Genomic DNA, 21,818 nt, shown 5'->3' with positions numbered 1-21,818 from the left:
TCCTCATGAATAGCATGACCTCATCGGCATAGAACAAAGCCACAAGCCGGCCTGTGTGAAATTGTATTCCACAATGAAGATGTCTCTCCTAGATATACCTTGCCAATGGGTCCATAGCTATAATAAATAATAAGGGTGAGAGAGGTCACCCTGCCTGGTGCCCCCTGTCAGCGAGAATTGAGAGGTGATCACTCTGTTCAACTTCAGGCGGGCAACCGGGCCGGCATATAGAGGTCAGATTACATTGATAAACCCCACCAGAATCTCCAGCTTCCGAAACACTCCGTACAAAAAATGCCATTCCAAAGAATCAAATGCATTCTCAGCATTGAGTAGAATGGCCAAAGCTGGTAGGGTTGATTCCAATTGATTTATAACTGTGAATATGTCCCGCAGGTTTAAGGCAGTAGAGCGGTCTGGTACAAAGCCCGCCTGAAATGGGCACAACATTGATATTAATTAACAGTGACAAGCGGGTGGCCAGAATCTTGGCCAAAATTCTATAATCAAGATTAAGTAGGGACATCGGTCGGTAGGATGCACAACTCCAGGGTGATTTGCCCGGTTTGAGTAAGAGCGTAATTACAGCTTCCGGCATATTGGGGAAAGGGATCCTCTCTGTAGGGCCTCATCATATACCTCTAATAACCGCTGCACTAGTTCATCCTGGTAGGCCTTAAAGAATTCTCCTGTTAAGCCATCAGAGCCAGGGACCCGATTAATGATCAGGTCCCGTATTACCTGTTTTATTTCATCCTCATGTATCAAAGCACCTATGACGTCACACTGTCTCTCTTCGAGCCAGACCATGGCTTTCTCCTGCAGGTAGTCTGCAAGAGCCTGTCCCGCTGGGGGGTCCCGCGTTGTATACAAGCGGATATAGTAGGATAGAAAAGCATTAGTAATTTTGGTCCCCTGTGTTACTGTGTCGTTGTTGTCCATGTCAAGGTGGGTAACAAAAGCAGTCTGATATTGAGGATGAAGCAGTCTGACAAGTGTTCTGCCTGGTCTTTCACCTTCACCATATGTGCGAGCTCTCGCGTGTTTTCCCAAGTGCTTAACTTCACGGGCCACCAGGTCAGTGAATTCGGTCAACAAGTCATGTAGTGTTCAAGAGGGGGGTTGTCATTTGTGCTGCAGTGTCCATATCTCTGAGTTTTCCCTCCACGACCTCCAACTCCCAGCGTATAGAGCGCAGCACCCCAGCTTGCTTTGATATACATATCCCTCTTACATATGCTTTAAATGCATCCTATAATGTGGACTGGGGAGTCACCATTCCAGTATTCAATTGAAAGTAGTCGTCAATGGCTTCTCCCACCTCCACATGGAAGGCCGAGCCGAGCAAGGCCTCAGCAGGGAACCTCCATAGGGTATGTGGCTTTGGTATCTGGGAGTGCATCATCGTAAGAAGACCAGGGGAATGGTCTTACAGTGTGCGGGGTAAGTAATCAACTGTTTAAGCAGCCAGTAGCAGTCGCATTGTGAGGTACCAGTGGTCTATTCGTGACCAGGACCTGTGTGGAGCAGAATAGAATGAACAGGTCCGGTCAGAACAGTGTCATGTACGCAAGGGATTCATCAGTAACCCGGAGTCTAATAACTCAGTGAGGCCCTGTATTGCATGTGACTTTTTGGTGTTACCTTGTCCCACTGTGCCTGTCATGGGGTCTAAGGTGATAATAAAGTCTCCCCCTATAACTATGTTATCTGCGTTAAGTCGTGTGATATGTACAGCAATTTTGGGGAAGAAATCAGTTGTGTCTATATTTTGTGCATATATATTAATTAAATGAAGTGGTTCACCGCCCAGGGAACTTGACACCAAAATGTACCCACCATCTTCATCTGCCACCACTTCCAAGAATGTAAAATGGAGTGAGTGATGAATCAGAATGCACACTCCACTGGAATATGTGCTATAGCTGGCAAAAAAGCAGTGATTACCCCATGAGGATGCAAACCCATGCGTAGTGGGTCTCCAGGAGGAAAGCCAGTTGGACAGCATACCCGGACAAGTATGCTAAAACCTGATGGCCCTTCCTGGGATTGGAAAGTCCTCTGACATTCTAAGATATATACTTAAAGAGCAAACCAGTGTTGCGCACATCTGGAGAGGTAATGTTTGCAGGGCACTGTCATCTATGATATATAGCATATATACACACTCCACATTTTTGTTGCAGTCGAGAAACATTCCTCCATACCAAACTCGAATAAAGAGATTAACATCTAAGAACCTGTTACCCATCACCCCTCCCACCCTCATCGGATACAAACAAAAAGGCACCCCGTGAACCTTATTGAAAGCCTAAAGGAAGAGGAACAAGAGGAAGGAAAAAGAAAGAAGAAAAGGAGTAAATGGGAAAAGCTTCCTATGGTAGTTAGGCAACACTCTGTAGGAGCCATCTATGTAAACTTAAGTCCCTCAATTGAGTTCAATTCCACATCATGAAATAACAATTATATGGCTGAAAAAGCTCAAGCTGGTGTGTGTAGTATCCGTCACTCTACAGTTCACAAATTACGCACAGTGTTCCATCATTATAATGACTGTTACGTGTAGGCCGCTACCGTTCACCCTCAAGCAAGCGGCACTTACCATCGCACAGACAGGAAAGGATCAAGGACTGGCTGCAACCTGTTGGGTGTCACTGTCCTTACTCCCTCCTTTCTTACGAGGTCTGCTTGCATTTTGGTGCTGTTTCCAAAATGTAATGGCATCATCAGGAGTGTCAAAGATGTGAGCCTTGCTGCCTATCTGGACGTGAAGGTGGGTGGTGTACATTATTGCATACTTAATATTCGCCTTCTGTAGGGTACAGTTGATGTCCATGTATTTGCGGCGCGCCTCCTGTACCATCGGTGTAAAGTCTGGAAAGATCGCTATGGATGATCCTTGATAAGTGAGAGAACCATGTTCCTGGGCCAATCTCAGCATGGCATCACGGTCCTGATAGTTGAGGATTCTGGCAATTATCAATCTTGGAGTCGTCCCTGGTTGGGCCCAGAGTGTCCGGTGTGCTCTCTCCAATGCAGAGGTACCTGAGAAGTCATCTCTGCCAAAGATATGCACTAGGTCAGTTTCAACTAATTTAGCCATGGGGCCAGTGTTCGTGGATTTGGCTACGCCTATGATGCAAATGTTTTTGCGGTGCAAACGTGCCTCCAAGTCCCCCGCCTTGGCTGCCAGTGTTTTAAGCAGGTTCTCAGTTCTTTCGAGTGTCTTATTAACGCTGGGTTGCGCATCCTCCAAGGTGGAGACACGTTGCTCTACCTCCCCAATGCAGGTATCCTGATTCTCCAGGAGTCCGTTGATATCCTCAAGTCAGGTGGCAAGGGTATTCAGGTGAGTATCAATGGCCTTAAATCCGGCTCTTAGTTCGGCCATTATTGTGGCAGTGCCTTCTTGTTGTTGCGGCTCATTCTCCATGGTGCCTCCAGCTTCCTCGCATCTGGGGGTTTTCCCAGCATCAAAATTCAACTGGCGCTGCTTGGGATCTGTGCGTCCCATCATGTCTGGTTGCAATCTAGCTGGTGTGCTAAACAACAAATCTCTGGGACTCCGCTGAGACAAAGCATTGGTGAGTCATGCTCAAACTGCACGTGTAGGTTTAGTTATGGCAAGCATCTTCTGGGGCAACGCTGCCACTCAGGGACTCAAGGAAGGGGCCCGCTATGTGGCAAAGAATGATGAATCCCCACTGCATCACCAAGTATTTTAGAAGGGGGAGGCACCTTTGGGCCCGCCTTTTATGCTATATTTATTAATGTTAGTGATCTTTCTGAGTGTCCATTCCACTCTCCCACTCCGCTGCTATCGCTTTAACCAATTTAGCATCATAGGATCTTATTTGTCACATGTAGCAATCGTGCGCGCCGTTCCTTCATCTCATCCGCAACAGTAGACTCCCCATGGAGATCAGAGCGCACTCTTATGGCTGATGAGGTCTGGAGACCAGAAACCAGGCTGTCCAAAATCACCGGGAGATTCTGCGCGCACCAACTTGTTCGTGCGTTGGGTGGCCGGCAGAGTTTGTTTCATGCACCCAGCTCCCACTATCACTGCTCCACACCTTCTGATGGCGCAGCCTGCGAGACTGCACGGCAGTCCGAGCCAGGCACTCCGGGCCCCTCCTTTAGGCTTACCCAAGACCCCTGCCATCTCAGGGCCTCCAAAGGCCGTGCCAGGCCCATGAGCACGCCGCCCGACCTCGACGTCGCAGGCACTGATCAGGCTCATGGGGAGTGCATTCCACAGTCGCCCATACCCGCTGTCCACTCCCGCTTGGCGCCTCAGCCACCAATTATGGGGGCATTTGATGAAATAACACGGACGACATCTCCGAAGTTTCGGAGTCAGGCAGCCATCTTGGTCACTGGTTCAGTCACGCCCCCCCCCTGCAAATGTTTCAGTGGACAATGGATATAGTGGTGTTCTTGGGAAACTGCATTTGGCTTTATTTGAACAAGGACTGGTTCTTCACCTTGTATGTGTCCACTGTCTTTTCCTGTCAAATCCCAAACCTCAGTATTCATGTAGTTCTGTGATCCTTTGGTAGTTCTCAGTAAAAATGATAAAAATTCCCACATCAGTCTTTTGTTTAATTAGAAATCAGCATCCTCATCAAGGGTCTGAAATGCAACACTATCTGATGTGCAATAAATTATGTAATTTAGCTTGCACAACAAATCCTTTCCTAATAAATTCACTGGGCTGGAATCACAAACTAGAAATTGTTGTTTTTCTTCAAAAGTCCCTATCCTGACGGGGACCTCTTCAGAAATTGGATTTGACATTTGTTTATTGGCAACTCCTACTACTTGGATTGTTCTTCCTGAAAGAGATATGTCTGGAATTTCAACTGATCAGTAGCTCCTGTATCAATCAAAAACGATACAGCGTGACCATATATTTTTTCATATACATAGGGGCCACTTTGGTCTACCTCTAGGACTACACCAAGTACACAAGTCCTCTTCCTCTCTGAGGCACCGCCATTGTGAACTTTCAGAACCAAATTCATCTAATTCAAACAAAGGAAATTGTCCTAACATCTCTTGATTCAAATGTTGGACTTGTGGTATGGCATTTTGAATTTGATTTGGGTTTAATTTTGATAACTAGTTCATATTCATTCGGGGATTATCCATTTGTCCTTGCACACCAGTAGTCATTTAGTTCTGGCGCATGTGCACCCTTTGACTTGCCAGCTCCAGCTGTACTAGTTGCCATTTTATCCACTAGTGTTGCTAGTATTCTCATCTTGTCATCATTTAATATTATCCCTATTGGTGGTATCACTGCTCCAAGTATGTCTCCTGTTAATGAAGCTCCGTTCCCTGCATTTTGCCTATGTCTATTTGATGGTGTTAGTGTTAATGCTTCTATATATTACTGACATGATACATCTTTGGAATTAGTATACCTAAATAGCATGTTCCTTCCCAATCAGCGTGTAATAAAAAGTAAGCATTTTACCCCCAAATGTGGTATACCCCGGGGATCTGTGGAAAAGTAAATTTTGCCATGTTCCGTGTCCCTACGTGTTCCCCATCCTATGTTGCATGTGCACGATTAATATGCATATGTATTCCCCATGTTCGATTAAAGACGCACTTACAGTTGTGTCCATCTCTAGTATGCCAGTTTCCAGTTCTCGTGAAAGCTACGAGTATCAGGCCTATGTAAAGTTACGTTGCCACGTTTCTCGGTGTGCACGTTATTTCATCGAAAAGTCCCCGTTTCTAGGCCTCAAAAGGGCCCGGACACCAGATTCGGCTCCTGTCTCCTGAGCCCTCGCTGAGGAGCGATACAGCCCCCACCTGTATTCCTGACCCTTCACTTACTTCCTGCCTCACAGTGCCCGGCTCAGCCTGGCTCTGCCTGCTAGTCTGCCAAGAGTATGTTATGATTCTAGTTATCAGTCCAGCCCTCTTTCTCTGCATTCCTTAGCTACTGAATCGCATCAATAGTTTCCGTCATCGTCTAGCCTTTACGTCTCCATGTAAGAGAAATACTGTATTAATGGTCATTTAATATTCTTCAACACACACTACATGTAGAATAATGCATGCACCAGTCTTAGAGTCTGTTAGCCTTTACCCCGATACCTTTTAGTTTATATCAACATGTTCTCTAAACATCAGATACTAGATAGTGTTTAGGTACATGTCGCCCTGACTCTCCAGACTTCAGTCTCTGCTCCTAGCGCAGAAGTCATAGCCCCCAGCTTCTCCTAGTAATACGTCATTGTCAGTTTGCGCGCACCACTAGGTTAGAGGTCCCGGCTCCTTAGGTAGCCCCCTCCATGTCTCCGCCCCATTTATGACATATTCTGTTACGTTTACATCACATGTCTATGTATACGCCTCCTGTTACACCTCTTTTCACCCTTATCTTTCGCGACTGCTATTGACCACACCCACTGCTCCGCCTATTGTATGTATTGTAATGCAATTGCTTTAGTATATATACTTGTGCACTGTTATTAAAAATTACGCCAACACCGATCCTGCCCCCGGCAGCGCTGCCATCCTATTCCTGTGCAGGTTGTCCTGTTCCTGTCCTTATGCTGTATTAAACCTGCAAACTCCTACTACCTCGAATCTTGACTCTTATTTATTGAGCTATCTGTTATTACTATGTCCAGTGAAAAATAGATCCGGTATTATTTATTTATATTCCACATAATGGCGCCCGAATAGGAACTTGCCCTTTCCCCACGCGCCGGTGAAGCCACGTAGGCCACCTGACCCTCTGCAGCCGTGACGGAACCATACCGTGCACGTGCAGATATTTCTGCTTCAAGTATCCCTCAGGCCCACGGAGGAGACGGAGGTTGCGGTCCAGCATCCAGACGAGGCGGTGGAGGAACGCGGCGAGTCCCGACCAGAGCCCAAGCCGAGAGTTCAAGGTCCGAGGTATCCGGAGGCCCACCCGTAACAGAAGTCCGAAGTTCGTCCGTCCGGCGTCGAAGCAGTCCAGTCCAGTCCGAGGCCTTCCGTTCTTGCTGCCCGGTGAGTACCATTGCTGGGGTAGTATCTAGACAGGGTCAATCTAATTGACTCTGGTCCGTGGGTTTGGTGGTACACAGACCCAACACGAAGTGTCCACTCCGGTGGATGCGGGTCCTGACGTGTCTCTTTATGAGACCGGTAAGTTTCGTACTGTTTCAGCAGTGCATCTAGTCTCTGTTCTAGTCAGTTCTGCCCTCGAGAAATTCTGTATTCTGTTTTCAGTATTCCAGGTAGTATTCTGTTCGAACTGTTATTTTAAAATGTCATTCATGTATTTTTATGTCGTGGTATGAAAGTGGTGTAATTATCGTGTTCATTGTGTATTGTATTGTGTCTAGATTACAGTCCAGTCATGCCTTTGTTTTCCAAACTACGTCAGTTAAGAACTAGAAAAGGTCTGTTAGAAGAAGCAGTTCCTGTCCCGCCTAGGGACAGTCCAGGTCACTTTATGTATCAGAAGCATGGCATAAGTGCCATATTGTATCTAGATTTATGGGTAGAGTACACCAAAGAGTTAGAAGAAAAGTATAGATGGCCCGTATCAGGTACGTGGGATGCCGAGTGCATCATGCGAGTAGAAGAAGCATTATGGAAAAAGAAAGCCAGACAGTCACAGAAAGACGCCATCGAGTTATGACGCAAAGAATCTCATAAAAGAACCGAAAAAGAAATCAGAAAGTCAGAATTAAGTAGAGAATCCTTAGAACGAGCCCAAGAAAGGGAACTAATCGAAATAGGTGAACGAGTTAAAACCGAACAGTCAGACAGACAGAGGAATGCCCTCATTAAGGGTATGTATCCTCTTCTTGCTGAGGGCTTGCCAAAAGCAACCCCGGAAGCATCCAGTAATTTCCCGCCGCCATTAGTTCCGACCAAGCTACGTCACAAACCGACCGCAGCTGATATTTTTCTCTCGTCCTATTTGGACGACACAGTCCCAGAATATGCAAATCCTGTTCCGCCAGTTCCTGTAAATAATGCAATTCCTGCTCCTCCAGTCACCGGGGCACCTTTTGCAGTACCTGCTACGGTACCCCCGGTCCAGCCCATAGTACAACTTCCCGCCACATCAGCCACTCTGCCAGCACGAAGAATATCAGTCGGCGATTCTAGTCTAGGGGCCGCAGGAGGAGGTCCTCCTGGTACCCCGCCACCACACCAACGTGTAACGTTAGTCGAGTTACATGAACGTGCGTTACAGCGTACGCCCAAATATAAGTCCGTTGCAGACATCCGACGAGCTCTTACTGAATGCCGCTATGATCCAGTCACAGGCGATGATAGTACGGTTATATATTCCATACGTGTAAGACGGGTGACCGGGTATTTGGACACCCTACCGGATATGAAAGAAGATCTAGACAGAATATATCGTTTCATCCGTACAGGGGATGATCCAGAAAGTATTGGCGAAGCCATGTCTCAAAGGAAAGCTGAGATCCAGCTCATGATATTAAAGTTTCTGATTAATTGTTTAATAAGGGAACAAGATTATCCGACCAAAGATCCGGCCGAAATGAGAACCCTGACAAGGTGGAGTGATAATATAGCCGAGGGTAAGCACAGAACCATCAGTAGTATAGAGAGTATGTACAAGAAAATTCGTAAGGAAATAATAAGGTTACACGAGCAACGTAAAACAGCACAAGTAAGCGAGAAAGAGTATGACTCTCCTACGGAAGAGGTAGAGGACGAGAATCCCGCCAGAATAGCGTATGTAGGAAAATCTAGATTTCCAGACCGACATTTACGCCTAGAACACAAGAAAATCTTTCATCATCCAGCACCAGAACAAGGTTCTCTAGAACAAGTATTTCAAGCTACCGATCACATTTTGAAATCACGAATCGGTTATAGTGAGTTAAGTACTATGCATGAACAAGAACTAGTCCGATCAGCAGTCCGATGGATTACTGATTCTACCACTTTTCCAGACGAAATAGTGGCACAAATGTTTCTGAAATTGCCCCCAGCCGAGCAACGACTGGTGGGTATGTATATGATTCAGCACCTCATTACATTATATGAGGGTCAACATTCTGATCCAGGTCCGTTACATGATGTCCTGAACGAGTTACTCCAGTATAGATGGAAAGGTTTAGGTACCGATTTAATTAGTGTCATTCTAGAACAGCGCCACAAATATAGTATGTTTTTGAACCCGCATTTTGTTCATGTCTCACCTCCAGAAAGTAAACCGTTTTACATAGACAGACAGCATCCGTTACGAGAAGTACACCCAGTCAGGACAGCAGATGGTGAAATGCAACGAGTATTTGTTTACACCCCGATTACAAAGATGGAACTCTTAGAGATGAAGAAATTAATTCCTTGTCATGACAAAGATCCAGCAGGGTTCCACCGAGAATTAAAGGACATGCTCCGTATGGGAGAATATACGTATCCAGATATTATTAAAATGTTAAAGGTCCTGTTGCCCGCAGGGGTATATGAAAAACTCAAGGAAAAAGAATGGGAGGTGGGAGAGAAAAAGATCGATTGGGCAGTTCTAGAAGCTGAAGATAAGATACGAGTACCAGGTACCGGTCTTGGAGAGAAATGTAAAGAATTACCAGAACTATTAATACAAGTTTTGCCCAGATTATTAGCCACTAAAAAGGAAGACTGGGATGCAATCTCAGCCTGTAAACAGAAACAAGACGAAGATACTAGTGATTTTTATTCTAGGTTTGAAAAATGTTTTATTATAAACAGTGGATTGAAGACGAGTAGCGAGTCATACCCTCATCTTTTTGTTACTAAATTAGTCGAGAATTCAAGTCCACAAGTTAAGAATCGAGTTTTGAACGTCGAAAGTACATGGCAAGCTAGTACCCCGTCGCAGATGTTACAGATGCTCCAGTATCACCAGAATAGAATCAGAGAAGAGCAAGAACACGAGAGAAGACGTATGAAAGACACGAAAATGAAAGTACTAGTTGCACAATCTATTCCACAAGACAGTCAGAAGAGGGGTCCGAATCAAGCCAGTCATCCTGCAGCTCCCGTTAAAGGGACATGCAATTATTGTAAACAGCCAGGTCATTTTATAAACGAGTGTGCAGTTCTGAAACACAATATAGCTACCGGTAAGACTAAAGAAAGACCACGTCCGCTTAGACAAGAACAAGTTTCACAGACCTCTCAGCCACAGAATGCACAACAGACAGTTCCAGCACCGCAGCCTATCGCTGCAGCACAGCATGTTACACAACAAATGTACCAGTATGCACAGTCCGAGTATCCAGAGTACCAACAGTACTCATGAAACAGCCTAGAGAGGGAGGTAGGCTTGCCTCTCATCGAGATTCCTGTAGATCAAGAAGGTCCCTATATTCATAGTCAAGTACTAGGGAAAGACAGAAAGTTTCTGATTGATACAGGGGCAAGTAGGACTACCATAAGTCACGCCGAAGTTCCAGGGGCTCCGCTCTCAGGCTCTAGAAATGTTTCCCTTGGATTTTCAGGAAAGCCTATTGTAAACGAGATATCTAAGCCAGTTACTTTAGAAGTGGGTCCATTGTCCCGCACTACTGATCTATTACTTACGAAATCATGTCCAGAAAATTTGTTAGGCATTAAGACACTGAAAGAATTAGTTGCAGTCATATGTTGTTCCCCCGAGGGAATACGTTTGTTCTTACGTGACTTCAAGGGTCACTATGTATTACGAGATTTTGATCCAAGATTGTCTAATGTTCCGCAGCATCTATGGGCGCAAGGTCCAACTGATGTCGGTTTCATGCAGATCACACCTCATCGTGTGACTCTCAAGCAAGGTATAGTCCTGCCACGAATCAGACAGTACAGATTGCCACCTGAGGCTGTAGCAGCCTTATCCAAAATTATTGACGAGCTCATGGCTCAAGGAGTAGTTGTAGAAACTGACTCCAATGTATGTAATTCTCCTATCATTCCAGTCATGAAACGTACTGATCCAAATACACCCCCAGTATATCGATTAGTGATTGACCTTCGGGAACTCAATAAATGTATTATTCCCCAGTACCCAGTAGTTCCAGATATTTCATCCCTATTGACAGCCATTGATTCTGAGGCAATATTCTTTACCGTAATCGACCTCAAGAACGCATTTTTTAGTGTCCCAATTCATCCAGATAGCCAGTACCTTTTCGGTTTTTGTTTAAATGGAAGGAGCTATAAATTCACACGAGCTCCTCAAGGTTTCACAGAAAGTCCTAGCATTTACAGTCAAGCACTTAAGAGACAACTAGACAACATTCACATGCCAACTGACACTGCCCTGCTCCAGTATGTCGATGATCTACTGATCACAGCCCGTTCTGAACGTGCTTGCGAGCAAGCATCACTTACAGTCTTGTATTTCCTAGCCGAGATGGGGCACAAGGTGTCCCCTTCAAAGCTTCAATTCTGTGTCCAGCAAGTGATCTACTTAGGCCACTTACTGTCCAAGTGGGGTAGGCAGTTGACACCAGACCGTATCCAGTTAATAGCGAGTCTTCCTCAGCCCAAGACCCAGAAGGAGGTACGTGCTTTTATCGGCCTTACTTCTTATTGCAGACAATGGATTCCTCAGTATGCATTTCTAGCCAAACCACTGATACAGTTAACGACACAGGAGGCAGCCGTATCGACTGTCCTCCCTTGGACATCTGAACATACACTTAGTTTCAATGAGTTAAAGAAAGCTCTATGCCAAGCTCCTGTTCTAGCTACACCAAATTACAGTAAGCCTTTTACACTTTTCGTCACAGAACGTGAAGGTACAGCATTATCTGTTCTCACGCAAGATCAAGCAGGACAATACAAGCCCTGTGCTTATTTTTCGAGCACATTAGATCCAGTAGCCCAGGCTCTGCCTGCGTGCCTCAAGTCAGTTGCAGCCACAGCACTAGCTATCAGACAAAGTGATTCCATAGTATTAGGACATTCCTTGACAGTACAAGTTCCACACTCCGTGGAAGTTCTTTTAAACCGAACACAGACTCAGCACTTGACAATTGCACGTTTAACAGGTTATGAACTGACACTGTTCCAGCCACACATAGAAATCAGACGCTGTAACGTTCTAAATCCTGCTACACTGTTACCGTCAGTTACTTCAAATCCTGTCACACATGACTGTGTGGAAGTAGTTAACACTATGACTAAGCCAAGACAAGATCTGACAGATATTCCATTACCAGATCCTGACCTGACACTTTATGTGGATGGTTCATGTATGAGAACAAGCACAGGAGAACTAGTAGCCGCGTATGCAGTGACTACTGACACTGAAGTTATAGAAACACACCGTATTGACACCCTGTCTGCTCAAGCAGCAGAGCTAGTTGCTCTGACTCAAGCCTGCATACGTGCCAAGAACCTGAAAGTTAATATTTACACAGATTCACGCTACGCATTCGGAGTCGTACACGACTTTGGAGTGCTCTGGCAAGAGAGAGGTTTCATGACTTCTCATGGAACCAAGATTCAGCATGGTTTCCTTATTCAAGCTCTGTTAGATGCCATACATTTACCAACATCTATCGCTATCATGAAATGCAAAGCACATACGAAAGTTACAGACATTGTTTCCCAAGGTAATGATCTAGCAGATCGCACAGCCAAACTTACAGCACAGACTCCAGACAGGTCAGTTAATCCGACACAGACACATACTCTAGAACAGACTACTAGTATGACAGTTAAGGACCCTACTCAAGATGTCATAGATATCCAGTTACATGCTACTCCGGAAGAAATTAAGAAATGGTCCGAACAAGGAGGGGTCCAGACAGATCAGGGATGGGTGACGAAGGGAAAAGCCTCATGGTTTCTCCCCGACTCTATGGTTCAAGTCATTATCAATACTGCACATAGTCCAGCACACTTAGAAGAAAAAGCCATGATAGACAGTATCCAGAACATTTGGTTTAACAAGCATTTACGAGCTGCAGCCAAGCAGAAAGTCCGTACCTGTATGATATGTTGTCAATTCAATCCAGGTAAAAGTGTCCCGGTGGAACAAGGTGGATTCCAGCCCCCCGACCACCCTTTTGAGGTCCTCCAGATGGATTATATTCAGATGGAGCGATGTCGAGGTTTCAAGTATGTCCTTGTAGTTGTATGCGCTTTGTCCAGGTGGACAGAAGCATATCCAGTCCCAGATTACACAGCCGCGACCACTGCCAAGCAGTTGGTTCGTGAATTCTTCCCCCGTTACGGACTCCCTAGGGTCATATATTCTGATAACGGCCAGCCATTCTCATCTGAACTGATGAAACACGTTTCCCTTTTGTTAGGGTACCAGTGGAAGTTCCATTGTGTACGCCATCCTGAAGCAGCCGGTCTAGTAGAGAGACATAATCAGACCCTGAAAATACGTATTGCTAAAATATGTCAAGAAAAAGGTGTAGACTGGCTAGTAGCCCTGCCAGTCGCTCTGTTTTATATGCGCATGGTTGCACATTCCAGATCAGGTCTGTCCCCGTACGAGGTCGTTTTTGGCCGCCCCCCGAATATGTGGGGTACACCTAGACCTCGAAGTATTACAGATGTTTCAAGTAATATGCTGACAGATTACCTAGCTTCCTTGATGTCTGCCCTACACTCTTGTCGTTCACAGGTTGCCGCCGCATTTCCAGACAATACCGAGGTGGCACCGCATGAAATCGTTCCCGGAAATCTGGTTCTCGTAAGGAACTTTGATCGTTCAAGTCCGCTGGAGCCCCGCTGGAAGGAGCCCAAGCAAGTCCTCCTGGCCACCCGTACTGCCGTCAAGCTGGAAGGCAGGAAGGGCTGGGTGCATTTGTCGCATGTAAAGAAGTTTTATGGACTAAAGACTGTTTCCAAGAACATTTCCGAGGATTTTAAAGACTGCCAAAGTACTATTCTCAAGGACTGTCCCGCAAATGACATTGATACGAAACCCTCCCTGTTAGAGAAAACTCCGCAGCAGGAGTATAAGTTAAAATTAAGGTCTAGTAAAATAAGTCAGCCAGTTTGATTGTCTAAGTCCTCCCCTAGGTGAAACGGTTAGACCGGTTTCTGACATGTATAAAATAGACCCCCATAGAGAGAGAGTTAGTGAGAACTCTAAAAGTTGCATTATTATTTTATGTTTTCTGTTATATCTCAGCCTTATGATTACCTGCACGAGTTATGCATTGTATTTATATTTTCCAGTTTCTCATGTAAATAAGTCTTCTAATACTACAGTAGAGCATACGTTTAGTGATCTGCCTCCTCATGAACTATCTTATCGTCTTGCTATGCAAAATAATTCCTTTATCCGCATGTTACATTATTCACACCAGACCAGCAATGCCACTAATTGTTGGGTGTGTGGTCGACTCCCCCCTTTCCAGACACCGAAGGGAGTTCTGCCACTCTTTCCTTATCCATTTTCACATAACGGTTCATGTGGAGCATGGTCCACGTTAACGTCATCCTCAAATGATATGTCTTTTCTTAACAGTACATGTTTTCCAGACAAGCAAGGTCTTCCCCACAGAACAGGGTTAGATCTAGAAAATGAAGTTTATATTTTGGGTAATTATTCTTCGAATTTCATGGTCCTGAATGTTCAGTCTGATTCTACTCCAGACTTACCTGCTATGTCAGTATTACCAGTCAAAGGTGAATTATGTGTCAGAAATAATGGTTCCGTACATGTAGGACATAGTGATTGTACTACTATTGTCAAGTATGGTGACAGTGGGAACTCTATTTTCAAAGCTTCACGTCATTCTTATTTTGTTTGTGGTCAGACCGCATATGTTCGTCTGCCCCTCGATTGGGAGGGAACCTGTTACATTGCCTTCCTACTGCCACCAGTTTTTCTAGCCCCACCTGACTATCATAGGAACTCCCACCTAGTACATACTAGACACAAGAGAGACCTCCCGATTGTCGATTATACTGAAACTGCTCTAGAACAATACATAGACATCAATAAAGGTGTCTTTCCCTACTTAGGTACTGTCGTGAATAGTAAACTGATACGTAGATTAACCAGAACACTTGAAGCAGTAGTGATTGAGACTACCTCTGCTCTAGGTAACTTAACCGAAGAGCAATCCTTTATGAGAATTGTCGTGCTCCAGAATCGTCTCGTCCTTGACGTCATACTGGCCGATAGGGGCGGGGCATGTAGAGTCATCGGATCTAGTTGCTGCATTTTCATTCCTAATAACGCGCCGTCTGTTTATTCAGCTATAACCAGACTCCATAAAATTGCCCATCTGTTACACCAAAATCCAGACACCTGGACATGGTCCGGTTGGTTCTGGAATATAATTTCCGCCTGGGGATGGAAAGTGTTGTCCTTTCTAGGTATTGCAGTAGCGATCATATTCAGTTGCTGCCTCTGTATACAATGTGGCCCTGCGATTTGCGGCATTTGTGTTACCTCTTGTATTCCTAGTCCCAAGTCTCGTTCTAAATCCAGGTCCAAGAAAATTCAAGACGAGCAAATGATACTGTATGAAATAGTAGATGGTATCATGAATATTGATGTTTCCTGATGGAAACGTAGTGACAAGGAGGGAATGTGGAAAAGTAAATTTTGCCATGTTCCGTGTCCCTACGTGTTCCCCATCTTATGTTATATGTGCATGATTAATATGCATATGTATTCCCTTATGTTGGATTAAAGACGCACTTACAGTTGTGTCCATCTCTAGTATGCCAGTTTCCAGTTCTCGTGAAAGCTACGAGTATTAGGCCTATGTAAAGTTACGTTGCCACGTTTCTCGGTGTGCACGTTATTTCATCGACAAGTCCCCGTTTCTAGGCCTCAAAAGGGCCCGGACACCAGATTCGGCTCCTGTCTCCTGAGCCCTCGCTGAGGAGCGATACAGCCCCCACCTGTATTCCTGACCCTTCACTTACTTCCTGCCTCACAGTGCCCGGCTCAGCCTGGCTCTGCCTGCTAGTCTGCCAAGAGTATGTTATGATTCTAGTTATCAGTCCAGCCCTCTTTCTCTGCATTCCTTAGCTACTGAATCGCATCAATAGTTTCCGTCATCGTCTAGCCTTTACGTCTCCATGTAAGAGAAATACTGTATTAATGGTCATTTAATATTCTTCAACACACACTACATGTAGAATAATGCATGCACCAGTCTTAGAGTCTGTTAGCCTTTACCCCGATACCTTTTAGTTTATATCAACATGTTCTCTAAACATCAGATACTAGTTAGTGTTTAGGTACATGTCGCCCTGACTCTCCAGACTTCAGTCTCTGCTCCTAGCGCAGAAGTCATAGCCCCCAGCTTCTCCTAGTAATACGTCATTGTCAGTTTGCGCGCACCACTAGGTTAGAGGTCCCGGCTCCTTAGGTAGCCCCCTCCATGTCTCCGCCCCATTTATGACATATTCTGTTACGTTTACATCACATGTCTATGTATACGCCTCCTGTTACACCTCTTTTCACCCTTATCTTTCGCGACTGCTATTGACCACACCCACTGCTCCGCCTATTGTATGTATTGTAATGCAATTGCTTTAGTATATATACTTGTGCACTGTTATTAAAAGTTACGCCAACACCGATCCTGCCCCCGGCAGCGCTGCCATCCTATTCCTGTGCAGGTTGTCCTGTTCCTGTCCTTATGCTGTATTAAACCTGCAAACTCCTACTACCTCGAATCTTGACTCTTATTTATTGAGCTATCTGTTATTACTATGTCCAGTCAAAAATAGATCCGGTATTATTTATTTGTATACCACAGATCATTGAAATAATATCGACCACCAAAATATCGACTACCCAAAATATCGAGTTTGTATGTACAAACAGGTAAGTACAAAAATATCGAGTACAAAATATCGTTTACAAAAATATAGTTGTAAAAAATATCGACTTTAATAAAAACAATGTTTAATTACATTAATATAAAACATTAATTACTAAAATATAATTAACAATACTTAAAATAACTTTTAATAATTAAATAATTAATGAAAGTAAAAAAATAATATTTTTTTTATCATATTTCTTAAAACATATATATATATAGTAACAAAATTTAATTAAATAATAGCCAATATTATTAACGTACAAATACAAAAGAGTAAAAATTACTATTCCCACTGCAAAGAGTGCAACAGTGGATATATGACGTTACAACGCAACTTTTACAACGCACTACCATTACAACGTAAGTATTGGTAAGTATATAATAATTTTTTTTAATTTAAATTATTTAAAATTATTTAAATATAATTTAATTTCATTTCATTTCATGAAATTAAATTAATGTAAATTTAATTTTACTTTATTTTTACACTGTACCCCTGTACCCCTGTACCCCAAAACTGACCCTGAACCCTAAAAAAAACCTTTACCCAAAAACCCAAAACTGACCCTGAACCCTAAAAATACCCCTTTACCCAAAAACTAAAAACTGACCCTGAACCCTAAAAATACCCCTTTACCCAAAAACTAAAAACTGACCCTGAACCCTAAAAATACCCCTTTACCCAAAAACCCAAAACTGACCCTGAACCCTAAAAATACCCCTTTACCCAAAAACTAAAAACTGACCCTGAACCCTAAAAATACCCCTTTACCCAAAAACTAAAAACTGACCCTGAACCCTAAAAATACCCCTTTACCCAAAAACTAAAAACTGAACCTGAACCCTAAAAATACCCCTTTACCCAAAAACTAAAAACTGACCCTGAACCCTAAAAATACCCCTTTACCCAAAAACCCAAAACTGACCCTGAACCCTAAAATTACCCCTTTACCCAAAAACTAAAAACTGACCCTGAACCCTAAAAATACCCCTTTACCCAAAAACTAAAAACTGACCCTGAACCCTAAAAATACCCCTTTAATTTAACATAATTAGCAATTAATCAATTAAATTAAATTAATTACCAATTACATTTTAATTAATTAACAAATATTATTTAATTACCAATTGATTAAATATTACTACCAATTAATACATTTACATATTTAATAAATAATAATTAAATTACTTCCCACCCTATTCCCCTATAAACCCACAACCCGCTACAGGAAATACATTATTTTAATTTACATAATTAGCAATTAATAAATTAAATTAAATTAATTACCAATTAAATTTTAAATAATTAACGTATATTATTTAATTACCAATTAATTAATTATTACTACCAATTAATACATTTACATATTTAATTAATTATAATTAAATTACTTCCCACCCTATTCCCCTATAAACCCACAACCCGCTACAGAATAAAATTACACAATAATTTAAAAAAAATTATTAATTAAAAATAATTATAACATAAAATGACACTTTTCACACATATTATAACATAACAACACTATAAATAATTACATATTATATAAAAAACGATATTTTTTACTTTCTATATTATTTACAGTCGATATTACTTCACTTACCTTAAAAACGATATTTTGGCTGTCGATATTCTGTCCTGTCGATATTTTCTCCAAACGATATTTAAAACTCGATATTCTGTCCAAACGATATTTTGGAGTCGATATTATGTCTGTGCACCATACCCCGGGAATGGAATGACCTTCTCAGCTCACTCAGCTCATTTATCTCAAGGGAAACAGGTTGCCATCATAGCAGAAAAAAAGAAACCATTCTGAATTGTTACTTGCACTCCAGACATCTTATTGCTCTCCATGAATGATTTGGATCAACAAATAAAACGAAAAAACTATGAAAAAAAGATGGAAAATACATTCACCTATTGATTTAGGCACGTAGAACTCTTGCGGCGTACAAGGCAACATTATAAATGTCGTATGGCGCATAATTTCAGTGTCATTTCACTTCCCTGATGTTAAGTGACCAGTCAAATTCCCATTGATTTGGGGACGGATTAATTTTGCAGTGCTTAAGTTTGTGCCGGTGGTTTCCAGTGCTTAGCACCGGCAATTATTTAACTGGGCCGCGTCTTTTGAATTTTTCTCCCCTGGGTGGTGGGCCTACAAATTATTAAAAATAAATGTACCTGTGTCCTGCTCTCGGATGTTTGTCTGATAAGTCTCCAGACAATGGCCTTCCCAGGTCCAGGCATGATGACTGTCTCACTTTAGTGATGTCAGCAGTGCACGCCTGCCTTCCACTAAGGAACGTCAATATTGCAATTGGATTATTTATGTAATTGAGGGAGGGCGGATGGGTCAGTTGGGGGCTAGGCACGCTGGAAAAGTCTGTTGAGGTTGGAGAAACTGAAAGTGCATAGCATACTTTAACAGCTCGCACGCACTGATCTGACAATAAAGCAAGCCATACATAGTTTATTCTACCTTTTGTACACCGTGGCCGGGGCTCACCATCAAATGCAGGCTGACATCAGTGATGCTGTGCAATGCACATGCTGCTTTGCACTGGCAGATGTGCAGGAAGCGACTGAGAGGCAGCCTGCTTTTGCCTGCTTTATTATATTGGTAGCTAAAGCTGTGTAAATATCTATTGCTCTTATTTGAAAACGGACAGTGGTGGGACTTTATCGGACTATAAAAAGGGTTATGAATTTTTAGAAATGGTCTCTCAATCGGCGATCTTATTTTTGGTGTAGTTGCAATCGTTTTATGTAATGTTGACCTGGGCAACACATGTTTGTTCCATATAACAAGCATTTATAATGCAATGGTCTCGTCTTTGTTAAAGTTAGAGCTATTGGCATTGCTCATGACATTATTTTTGTTTTTAAAACATATAAATAAATGGCATTGTCATTTACAATGCCAATAGATTAATCTTTCGCAAAAGCGAGACCTATTGCATTTGCACCCACACACACACACACACAGAGCCACACACAGAGCTACACGCACCGAGCCACACACAGAGACACATGCACCCACCCACACAGAGCCACACAGCCACATACACAGAGCCCAACACACACAGACAGAGCCACACAGACAGACAGAGCCACACACACACAGTCAGACAGAGCCACACACACACAGAGCCACACACACAGACATAGCCAAACACACACACAGCGCCACACACACACACAGAGCCACACACACAGAGCCACACACACACAGAGAGAGCCACACACACACACACACACACACACAGAGCCACGCACACATAGCCACACGCACACACACACACACAGAGCCACACACACAGAGAACCATACACACACATATACAGACAGAGCCACACACACACACAGAGCCACACACACAAACACTCAGAGCCACACACACACAGAGAGCCACACACACACACAGAGCCACACACACACACACACACACACAGAGCCACACACACAGAGAGCCACACACACACAGAGCCACACACACATGGCCACACACACAGACACAGAGAGAGAGAGACACACAAGGCGAGCGAGCTTCAAACCACTCCCCCCACCAGCAGCCGGCCCCTTTCTTCCATGTGAAGCCCGGGCTGCTGACTCCGAGGCCTTGTGGTGGACTGGAGGAGGGAGCAGGAGGGCGCCCAGGGGACATCAGAGGGCCCCAGCCCGAGAATACCCGGCGCCCGCCTGCCAGCAGCAGCAGCACCGAGATGAAGCGCCCCCCCCTACCTGTGCCAAGACATCGCCGGGTCCGCGGAGCGCCCGCGGGCGCCGATCAGGGAGATCCCGGATTGAGGCAGGCTCTGGCGGCCTCCAGGGACCCGCCGTCCCAGACTGGCACGGACGCCCGCGTCGGGGCAGGGAGAGGGGCTAAAAATAGACTCATGGCCGAGGCGCGTCGGCCGAGCAGCCACCACTGAGGGAGGGGGAGGCACCATGAGTCAGCACATCTCCGCCCCTCGGGGAGGGCCGACGAGGGGCTCCAGCTCTGATCGGCACGGGCTGGGGCAGCCAGGGTAGGGAAGAGGGAGGGCACCGAGGGGTGAGGAGGTGGGGAGGAGCACAGAAGGAGCAGGGAGAGAGACAGAGGGAAAGAGAAGAGGTTGGAAAAGACGGGGCAGGAGGAAGACCCCAGGGGAGGGATCGTGAATACAAGCGCTCGCCATTTGCATTTAAGCCCAGTTCTTTTCAGACTGGGGGCGTGTTTTTTCCTGATGATGTCACAGAGAGAAAGGACAGGAAAAAACACGCCCCTCAATCCGAAACGGACGGGGCTTAGCGTGACGGACAAAGCTCTTCTCCAATGGCTGGCCGCCGTTTAGGAAGCCAGCCAATGGAGAAGAGCTAGCTCGTTTACCTCCCTACTCTAGAAAACATAAAATCTCGCCAGCGAGACTGCGCAAGCGCAACCTACGCTAGCCGAGACCTAAAAACTGCCAGCTCCAGCACTGTGCCTCCCGGCAGTGCAAGGTAAGGGAAAATTAGCAAATGTCTCAAACTAGTGTAATATAAAACGGCGCACAGATGTAATTGGCAAGAGCAGTAAGTTATGCTTTCACGCTAGAGGCTTGATTGTTGTTGATTTTTCAGTACAAAATCCTAGATACAGTGGTGCAAGGGAGAGTATGTTTCACTGAAAGCAGAACAGAGGAGAGGGAGGCCAAATGAAACGATGGTAGGTGTTTTTAAATTAACAGAAACAACTATGTGCTTTGTTGTGCAATAAAAAAAGAATTGCAAGGTTCAGGTGCCCATTGTTCAGCGGCCTTCAGAATGTTGCACAGTGTGTCTGCACATCTGCCCCAGGGCCCACGTCATGTGTAGCACCTTCAGATACACCATACTTTGTAGCCAACAGCACTTTGCATCCTGAGACTTGTGGGCTTCCATCTCTAATGGAAAGTCACTACAAGTTCCACAATGCAACGTGCTGCTCAGCTAGATTTGTGTTGGCTCTGCCTGCAGGATTCTAGTGCAGTCCTAGTTTACTAGCCTGAAGCTCTTCTGAAAAG

Source organism: Lissotriton helveticus, chromosome 2_1 (assembly GCF_964261635.1).
Source record: "Lissotriton helveticus chromosome 2_1, aLisHel1.1, whole genome shotgun sequence".
Taxonomy (NCBI): domain Eukaryota; kingdom Metazoa; phylum Chordata; class Amphibia; order Caudata; family Salamandridae; genus Lissotriton; species Lissotriton helveticus.
Note: the sequence above shows the minus strand (reverse complement) of the source record.